This window comes from Saccostrea cucullata, unplaced genomic scaffold (genome assembly GCF_032062105.1).
Source record: "Saccostrea cucullata isolate Sc308-1 unplaced genomic scaffold, CSIRO_AGI_Scuc_v1 ctg46, whole genome shotgun sequence".
In the NCBI taxonomy this organism is placed as follows: domain Eukaryota; kingdom Metazoa; phylum Mollusca; class Bivalvia; order Ostreida; family Ostreidae; genus Saccostrea; species Saccostrea cuccullata.
In genome coordinates this window covers 633,720-643,629 of record NW_026935190.1, presented here as the reverse complement: position 1 = coordinate 643,629, position 9,910 = coordinate 633,720, and the positions used below count along the sequence as shown (strand labels likewise).

Here is a 9,910-nt window from a genome sequence, read left to right as displayed (position 1 = left end):
AATATTACATAAAGATCGTCTGATTCGCAGGTCCTGAAATCTTCAGTTTGGGAATTTGGCCCTTGAAGCCCCGAGGAAACCACACTGACTTGTGAATATCTATACGTATACCGATAATTATATAAATACAGGATTTTGCCTGTATTATACTTTTATATAGTTATACCCCCGCTTGAAAATGTCCGTCTGTACGCACGACCGTCTGTGAAGGTTAAGGGTACCCATCTCTTATCTGCAACTCCTCTGATACCACTGCATGATATTTGATGAGACTTTCATAGAATCTTTATTACATATTGCCATTATGAACCTCCTATCTTACTTTTTGATCCGACACATATTTTGGGTTTCCCATAGCAAAAGAGGGACACTGCCATTATATTAATGTGGGAGGCTGAGGTATCATTTAGTGATCTCATGGCTCACAGTACCTCTGGTTTAATTTCTATTTGTTTTCTCTATCATAAATCTTTGAAACACAGTTTAAACTGTGTACATGTGTAAATAACAATTATAGAGTCGGACATTTCCTTTTTTCATCTGTCCATCCCAATACTTGCTGTCTCGACCAAAATGATCCCCTTAGTAGGACGGCGGGAAAAAAATCTTTGTAATATTTTTTCAATTCCAATACTTGGGTTCATAATTTTAAAAATATATATTTCAAACCGTTCAATTTTCATTTACCATGACGTAAATTGTCCCATTTGGTACTAATGGCAATTCATCGGAAATTTTTAAAGAAAAGTAACAAAAACGGGTTTTTAGATATTTAACCCTTTCTCTTCCGGCGCATTTTACGTGATTTTGGAGGCCTTTTGACATGGCATTATTAAATTATTTCTAAATTTTTTATCAAAGGGGAAAGCTAGGCATAATGCATACCATTTTGTAGGAAATTTCTTACAGATGATATTTTATGATTGTTTAGATACTCAACCACTGACCTTATTAGTAAAAATTGAGGTCAAAGGTCAATTAAGTGCAACATTTTATGGGAATTTTTGATACTTTTTCATCTTTAACATGTTTAAGCTAAATATTAAGTATGATGCATGTTGAAATAGGAAATTTGGGATATACCCACAAAAGAGCATTATACTGTACTACATGAAACATATAAACTTTTTTTTCAATTCTGCATATAACTACTTAAAAGGGGTTGCTTAGCAACGCAGAATTCTTTAATTTTCGGGCAAAAATTTTCATTTTTTACTCATCCTAGACAAATTTATGCATCCCAGCACATATAAAAGTTAGATGTGAGGTCATAAAATTACAAGGGACATAAAACAGATAAATTGGCTTAAAGTTTGACCTCATTAGAACTATTTTAGGTGGTCAAAGGTCAAATAAGTACAAAAGTTTCATAAATTTTTTTCAACACTTTTCAATATTCTTGCCATAATTTTACACAATGGTTGCTGAAATGGAAAATTCTGAATATACTCTCAAGAAGGGATCAGAACTGCAATATCCATGTATCATTCTAGTTCAAATATCTGTTTAATGACCTTTAAGTGGTTGCTAAGCAACATCATTTTAAAGTTTTTGGCTATATACATGTTTGTTATTTCACATTCTGGACACATTCTAGACACTTTTTGTATATTTCATCATATTGTTTGTAAGATATGGGCCATAAAGATGAAAGAACATTTTTGTATTAAAAAATGACCTTGACACTCTTGTTCTTCAGGGGATCAAGGTCATATCAGTACAGAATTCTGCTTTAAACTGTAAGTAAATATCAATTTTGAAATGCTTCAAACATGGATAAATCATCTAATAGTTGACGTAATAAAAATGGCGAACAACAAAATTTGCAAGCAAAGAATTCTGGTCTTCTTACAAAGCCCTAGCAAAACATGTATACTATCTTTTTGTTAAACAAGAAATCCATTCTCTTGATGCCATTAAAAATAATCTTTATTTTCAAGGATTTAATCAAACAAGAAAAAAAAACTAAATGATTTCATTACAAGATTTTTCTGGTAAAACAGAGCTTAAGGGGTACAATAAAGACTTGACATGTTATCTTGGAGGGAAATAATAATAATAGATAGCATTGGCAATATTTAACGCAAAACTGTTCAGGCAATAAGTTGAAAATTTGACGCTTATATCCAAATATACAAATCCAGAAATATTGCAAGATGAATTCCAAATCAGACTGAAATCTTCAACAAAATGTTGAAGAGCACTTTTACTTTGTGTCCGCCATTCTTTTATCAACTGTCATTTCTCTGTAAGACTGGAGGAAATTCTTTGACTTGTCCAAGACATTATTATTTGCTGCCAAGCACAAGTGATCAGCTTCTATCCTGTAAAAGATTTAAGTATTTTGAAACAGATACATGTCATTGTGTATATAAATTTATATTTATAAATAAAATTAAGAATGCTAAAATTACTACATTTATTTGATTTTCCTTTTAAAATTAGAATTGTATTTATTATGTGATCAAAGTAGTTAAATGATATTGTTAAGTCAATGTATCAGGACTGATAATTCAACAACCTTGTAGTAAACCATCATGGTAAAATTACTGAACTAAAACAAATAGCATATATGGCAATCTGACTAAAGCCAGACCTCTGTTTACGCTATCGCAACATGTAAAAAAAATCTGGCATTAGATTGCTACGAAAGCCAGGAAGGGACACGTAAATTTTTCAAAAAAGTAAAAAATGATATGGAATCAAATTAGACAATCCAATCCAACGTATAACTAAATTGTTCCCTCGATTTATAATACGAGATCTCGAATTACACAATCCGATCTTAAGGATTACTAATTCGCCCCCTTGATTCATAATTTGAGATCTCGAATTACATACCGGTAATTTGTTTTCACAGATTGATAATTCAACATCTCGATTTGTTACAACGTCGGTCTTATGATTCTGGAAATCTGTGCTCTTGAATTTCATTACATATATGTACAGATACATCCAACCATTTTAATCAATAAGAGCGTTCTATTTATTTTGTTTCAGCAACCGGTCGTTTCCAACCTCTTTCATAACTAACATGACTAATTCAATGTATATTTATTTTATAAATATTATGATTACACAGGACCCATATTCACTTTTACTATCTAGGACTTTCAATTATTCTAATATACAAGTAACACAAAAACCTCTAAGATTTTTTGTTGTACAAATATCAGTACTGGCACATGGATTTGAAAATGTTCATGTATTTTTCTCATTTTGGACCGTAATATGTAATAAAAGTTAGGATGTAAAATACTACAATATTCTATTTTTTAAACATGTATTACCATATCCGATATGTACAGATAAATAATTTAAACGAAATCATGGGAAGGGTTTACTTTGCGAGGGAATGAATCATTTAAACTAAGAGAATGAATTATACAATCTGAGATAACGGATTGTGTAATTTGAGGGAACGAATTGATAATCTGTGAGAATGAATTGGCAATTTGTTATAACAGATTGTCAATCCGAGAGAACGGATTGTATAAATCAAGAACTCTGTTTACTTTTATAAATTTTAAAAATTCTATGTCCCTTCATGGCTTTCATAGATTTCATACCTGCATGGCTGCCAGGGTTGTAAAAAGAAAGGAGACAATAGACTGCAATGTTACTTCAGGGCAAAATTCCTGGGGCAAGGCTGTTCGTGAGCATGGGAGTGTTGATAAACCATCCAGTGAGTTTGACCACCCATGTATATGATGTACCATAATTGGAAAGTGTCTGAAAAATTGAGAAAATGAAATGCTAACCACATACTTTATGCAGATTGGAAATACAACAGCAGTCTATAAAAACAGCTTGTTCCATATCTCGGCATTCATTCAGATAGATATTACATGTTTAAATAATGTGTCTGTATGAATAATCAAGCATCATAAGTATTATGTGTTTAAAACACTTATTTTTCAAAATATAAATCAAATGTTTATAAACTTGTATGAATGCGATATCATGAGACTTTATTTTTTGAAATCTTAGAAATACAGAAATTTTCAATACCAAAACAAAAATTTACCTGTTCATTGGTGTCCTTACATATTAATTGACCTTCGTAGTTCATGGTGAGCTTAGAAAGTGGGTATTCACGGATGAAAGTATTGTTGCATATGGTGAAAGCACCCTAAAATTTCAATGTGAAAGTTGTACATGTACACACTGGTACATAGATACTGAAAACAACTATCCATTATTATGACAACTTTTATTTTACTTTGAACTTACGAGTGATTGTCAAAAGCATCAAGGTTCAAAAACAATGCAAAATTGGCTGAACGATACGAAACACGCACACTGAAACATAAAGATCTAGTACATGTGTACATTTAGTTTTCTTTTGAACGTGAACTAATGCGTTTTAAACTTAAACTTTTCAGTCAATATACACGTATTCTCACCTGCTAATACCAAAGGCATGTCCGTATTATTTGATTCATTGATGTGAGGATCTTCGTCGTGAAATAATCATGAAAATTGACGTTCAGATTTCAGATCATGTTTTTGTTTACAGCTATCACAGCGGAAACACGTGTTTATTTCAATTCGTATCAACTCATACGGTGATGAGTCGTATTTATTTATAAATACGAGTTTTTGTATTGTTAAATATAGATCTAATTAAATTGCAAATTAATAAGTATACAGTATAACAAGATACAACAATATTAAAAATCTGATTGATTTTTCTTAGTAAAGACCGACGTTTTGGAAATCTACAATTTTTATCAATATTGTATATCACTTCATGAAAAATACATCATTAGGGCCCACATGTAGATGAATAAATTAACATTCACTGAACACAAAAGGCAGAACGAAATTATAATTTGTTTTTTGAAATCTTTTTTTTTTTTTTTTTTGTATTATGCATTTATTTCAGTAAAAAATATATTTAAATGGTCAAAAAAGTCTTATAAAAGAATTTGTTGTTTCGAGTAAGACGCAACAATATCGACCTTGACGTTACATGTAAATATTGACCGATTTTTCCATAAAAACTATGCGAAGGTCACAAATTCAAATTATCGTAATTAAGAAAATACTGAGCGTAAGAAGGCCTATAAGGGCTTGTTGGAAAGGAAATTTTCTCTACTTTTACCAGCTTTATTTTGTTTTCCCTATTTCAACACGGAAATAAACGTAAAACTGAGCTTTGTTTAAATATTACGAATAAAATCGAGAAAAAACACATAAGTGCAAGAAAATATTGTTTTTAAAATATACCTTAAAGTAATAACAATAATTTTTACATATTTTAAAAGTAGAGAATATATGCTTTAAGAATATACCATGCTTTCTTATAAAGTTAATCAGGAAAAAAATTGTCAATCGTCTGGAAAATCGGCAATCGCTTTGGAAAATTACGCCATCTTCAAAAAGTCTCGTTTGTCTTTACAACGTAAAATCGATTAAATACCGGCAATCAAGATATAATCTTTTTAGATATTTTAAAAGTAGAGAAAATTTCCAAAAAGATGATATATAGCTTATATACCTTCATGTTACCACAAAATAGATACGGAGATCTTATTTTCGCGAAGTCGTGTTTTAACGCGCCATCGGTCAATTTGACCGGTACGGAAGTGAAGGGGTTAATTTGGTAATCCTGAAAACCACCATTAGGACTTTTAGTAAAAGTGGGAATATTATAAGTATATGGTGGCATATTTCTGCCCCTACATGCAAGATAAATTATGTTAACATACAAGCGAAATACTGAGTATGTCAACGTGCAAGATAATTATGTCTACATGCAAGATAATTATGTTGACATGCATGTTAAAAATTTTGTATAAGAATCTGATTTTAATATGGTTAAAAACACGTACGTAAGACCGTATCTGACATTGTAGATGCAAGATGCAACATGATTATGTTAACACGCAAGATAATTATGTTAAAATGCGAGATAATTATGTAGACATGCAAGTTATCTATGTCACCGTGCAAGTAAAATCAAATTTCATTCTGATCTGAATTGTGGTTTGGTAAATATATAGTTCGCGAACCTTTTGATCACTCCTCGTATATACTTTATTTCTACAATAATTTTGATCTGCAGATTTTATATTCATCAACAGTAGAGAGTGCTTGATTCGATACTAACTGGAAATTGATTCGAAACCAGGAAAACTGAGGCGATGTTGTCGTAATTGGCATCTCTGGGCCGTTTGTGGACAGGACCCTCCTTTTACGATGCATCCCACTTCTGTAATTTTTAAGGTCTTACGTTTCCAACGGAAAACCTTCTACTGATTCTGATGATTGAGATTATTTTGTCGCCCCGAACGAAGTCGGGGACGACATATTGCGATTGTACCCATGTTTTTTGTCCAGGCGTTTTCTCGGAGATGGCTGGGACAGTCTTCCTGAAACTTTCCTCAAAGGACGATCACTGGTTGTAGTTGTGCCATGTGATCATTCAGTATCAAAATGGCTACCGTTGCCATGGAAACCTGCAAAAAGCGACGAATTTTGACCGCGAGTGTTCTCTCTGGTCCCTTGAACATTCTTTATGAAATTTTATTGACATAGTGATTAGTATCTGTAATTGTGCGTGTTGCATTTAAAAATTGCAAATTGTCAATAGTTTCCATGGAAACAGGAGAAAAGTGAAAAAAATTTTCTTCGAATTTTCAAATCAAAGTACCAAAAGTACTGATACGAGTAGATATTTGTCCAAGCTTAGCTTATGGGCCTTGTTTTAGTGATGAAAAAAATGAAAGTCTTGTCCAGTTCGGGGCGACATACGCTATTACTTGCAATAGCAGACTTTCTAGTTCTTATTATTAAGGTCTTCCGACTTCCTTCGGAAGACCTTACTGTTTTTCTTATGTTTCCTATTATCATTTAGGTCTTCCGACTTCCTTCGGAATGCCTTACTGTTTTTCTTATGTTTCCTATTATTATTATTACTAGTATTCCCTTTTCATAGTACACGTGATTTCTCGGAAACTACTGAACCGATTTCAAAGATTTTTACAGGAATGATGCATTTTTGTAATATCTCCAGATCATATCTTTATTTTTTGAAAAATCACTTCCGGTCACATTTTTTGTTCGATTTTCTTTTTTTAAATTGCCATTTTGTCCGAGCATCTTCTTGTTAACCACTCAAGATTGAATCACGATATTCTCAGGAATGATAAAATATCTCTTTGATTTATGCATGGTGTCTTTAGATTTTGCATCTGTCTCTTCCGGTCGACACAAGAAGTGACATTCAATTTCAATTTTTTTTTAAAAATTCAACTGTTTTGAATAAAGGCAAATAGAACTTATTTTCACATTAAGATTTGTTAACAAAACGCATCCATGAGAGTTACTCCGGTGTAAACCGGAAGTAGTTGAAAAATTAAACTTTCTCTCTTGAGTCGAAAGAAATAGAATAAAATGGGTTTATATGAGTTTTTTTCAAAGTTATTTTGTACTTGTGACTTTGATGTCAGCCGGAAATGATGCCTAAATTGTCTAAATTCGTCAAATGACGTCACTTCCGGTGAAAACGGAAGTAATCAGAAAATGCAAATTTTTGACATGTTATTGGTTAATTAATGGCACTATAAGCGTCTATTCAGATTTCCCATCCCTTGATATCACTACCGGTCAAACCGGAAGTAGCCAAATATAGCTTATTTTGCAGGTTTTGGCGCAAAATTGAAAACTGTTAAATTTTAAAGTCCTTGGAGGCGTCTTAACTCATTGCTTTCTCTTGTTGACGTCACTTCCGATCGAAACTTGACGGAAGACCTACTCGTTGCTTTGCAACGAGCTTTGCTCTAGTTATTATTCCCTTTCCATAGTACACGTGATTTCTCGGAAACTACTAAACCGATTTCAAAGATTTTTTAGGAATGATGCATTGTTGTAATATCTCCAGACCATTTTTTTTTATTTTTTGAAAAATCAATTCCGATCGCATTTTTCGGTCGATTTTCTTTTTTTTCAAAGTGTCATTTTGTCCAAGCATCGTCTTTTAAACCACTCAATTTTAAATCACGATATTTCAGGGATGATAAAACAACTCTTTGAGTTATGCATGATGTCTTTAGATTTCGTCACTTCCGGTCGACACAGGAAGTGATAATTTATTTCAATATTTTTTGAAAAATTCAAACATTTTGAATAAAGGCAAATAGAACTTATTCTCACATTAAGATTTTGTTAGCAAAACGCATCCATGAGAGTAACTTCCGGTGTAAACCGAATTGGCGAAAGTTGACGAAAAATTAAACTTTCTCTCTTCAATCAAATGAAATAGAAAAATTGGTTTAATTTGAGTTTTTCTGGCCTTATGACTTTGATGTCAGTCGGAAATGAAGCCTGAATTGTCGAAAGTCGTCAACATTTCAAAAATGTACTTCCGCTTTTGAGTTATTTCCCTTGAAACGAAAATTTATAGGCTTTCATTTCCAGATAAAGGCTCAGAGACCACAAAAGCTGGAGCAGAAATTCTACTGATTTTAGATAACAGAAGAATTGAAGTTGTGCATGCCAGTTTTTGTTTTTCGATTTCTGTATTCAAAATGGCGCTACACAGGGGTAAAAAAATTACAACGCCTAAAAGAGCGAAAATTTACACATATTTTACTTTTTATCTTGAAAACTAAAAATATTTTGTTAAGACATATTGAATAAAAGTTGTGCATAATTGCAAGAGCTTTCATTTGATATCATTGAAAAGGGGCTGGCCCCTAGAATTAGGGATCTAGGGGCCTTGATAGTTTTTGCTTTATAACTTAAAAATGGTAAATATTTTGATATAGTTGTCGATTATAAAATTGTTCCTTTATATCATTTCTGTCCTATAAAAATATTATTTTGTTCGAGTCTTACGTATGGTAAGAAAGAAAGGTAGATCTGTAAACAAGGCACCGTTCTCATTTTGCTATTGAAGGAAAACTTTTTATGCGTATAATTGAAAAAAACATTCTATAAGTAATAAATATTTTACAACGCTGATCATATTTTTTTTAAAAATAGGTGTTGAACGTGTTCTTTGGTTCCCGTTCAGAGTATTCGATGGCAACTTTTTCCTTTTTTTTAAATAAAGATCTTTCCGAGAGAGAGAGAGAGAGAGTGATAGAAAAAAGTACGAGCATCTTTTCTTTCTTTAAAATGAACACAAACAATATTAATGAAAACAATATACGCCCGAATCTCATAAAAACTTTTTTAAGAGTCAAATAGTACACCATTATTTACTGCTCGATTCTCACATTCACCTGGAACCCAGATTTTAAGTGTGTTTACCATTACGTAATCTATCCCTCGATTACACGCGGCCGAGAAAATCTAAAGCGACACTCCGCGGTGAACCATTGACCCTGCAGTCGTCTAGGCAAAATAATTGATATATTAAAACCTTTCTACAACACGAAAATTAATGGAAAATTGTTATTGTCGAATATCTGAGATTAATATGTTGGCTTATCTTTGTTTTAAATTTGATCGTGATACATATTTATCTAAAACAGCTATCTACGTTTTATGTTTGATTACAATTACGCGACCAACCATTCTTGACATTAATTTACACCTGGTGGTCGACGTGTTAAATCTAATTTACAAACTTACGGGAAAATATTATTTTCATTAAGTAAATCGAATCTTTCAAAAATATCTTAAAATGTCTTAGGTTTAACTTCAGTACAAAACAAGGGGGGGGGGGCATTTACTTTACATGTACATTAATCTTATTAAGGTCAAGATCTAGTAAATAACTTTAGACTAATTTTTTGGTGCTAGATCCATTATGACGTCATAATCAATTTCAACTTTCTTTTTCCCGTACTTTACGGCTTTCGCAGAATTATGTAGACAATAGGGTATTTTCATGACATTTAATATGAAATCATATGAAAAGTAAACCGGATACCTATATTAAATTTGATATTGAGTT

The 9,910-nt window shown here is 32.0% G+C and overlaps 1 long non-coding RNA gene across 1 annotated transcript; it reads right to left on the bottom strand.

Moving 5' to 3' along the window:
* Nucleotides 1-1,510: 1,510 nt before the first annotated feature.
* Nucleotides 1,511-4,560, bottom strand: LOC134242187 (uncharacterized). The gene is made up of 4 exons (XR_009986812.1): nt 4,407-4,560; nt 4,028-4,132; nt 3,570-3,732; nt 1,511-2,324 (listed from the first exon to the last, which is right to left on the bottom strand). It is a non-coding gene; the product is annotated as an uncharacterized LOC134242187 (long non-coding RNA).
* Nucleotides 4,561-9,910: the final 5,350 nt, after the last annotated feature.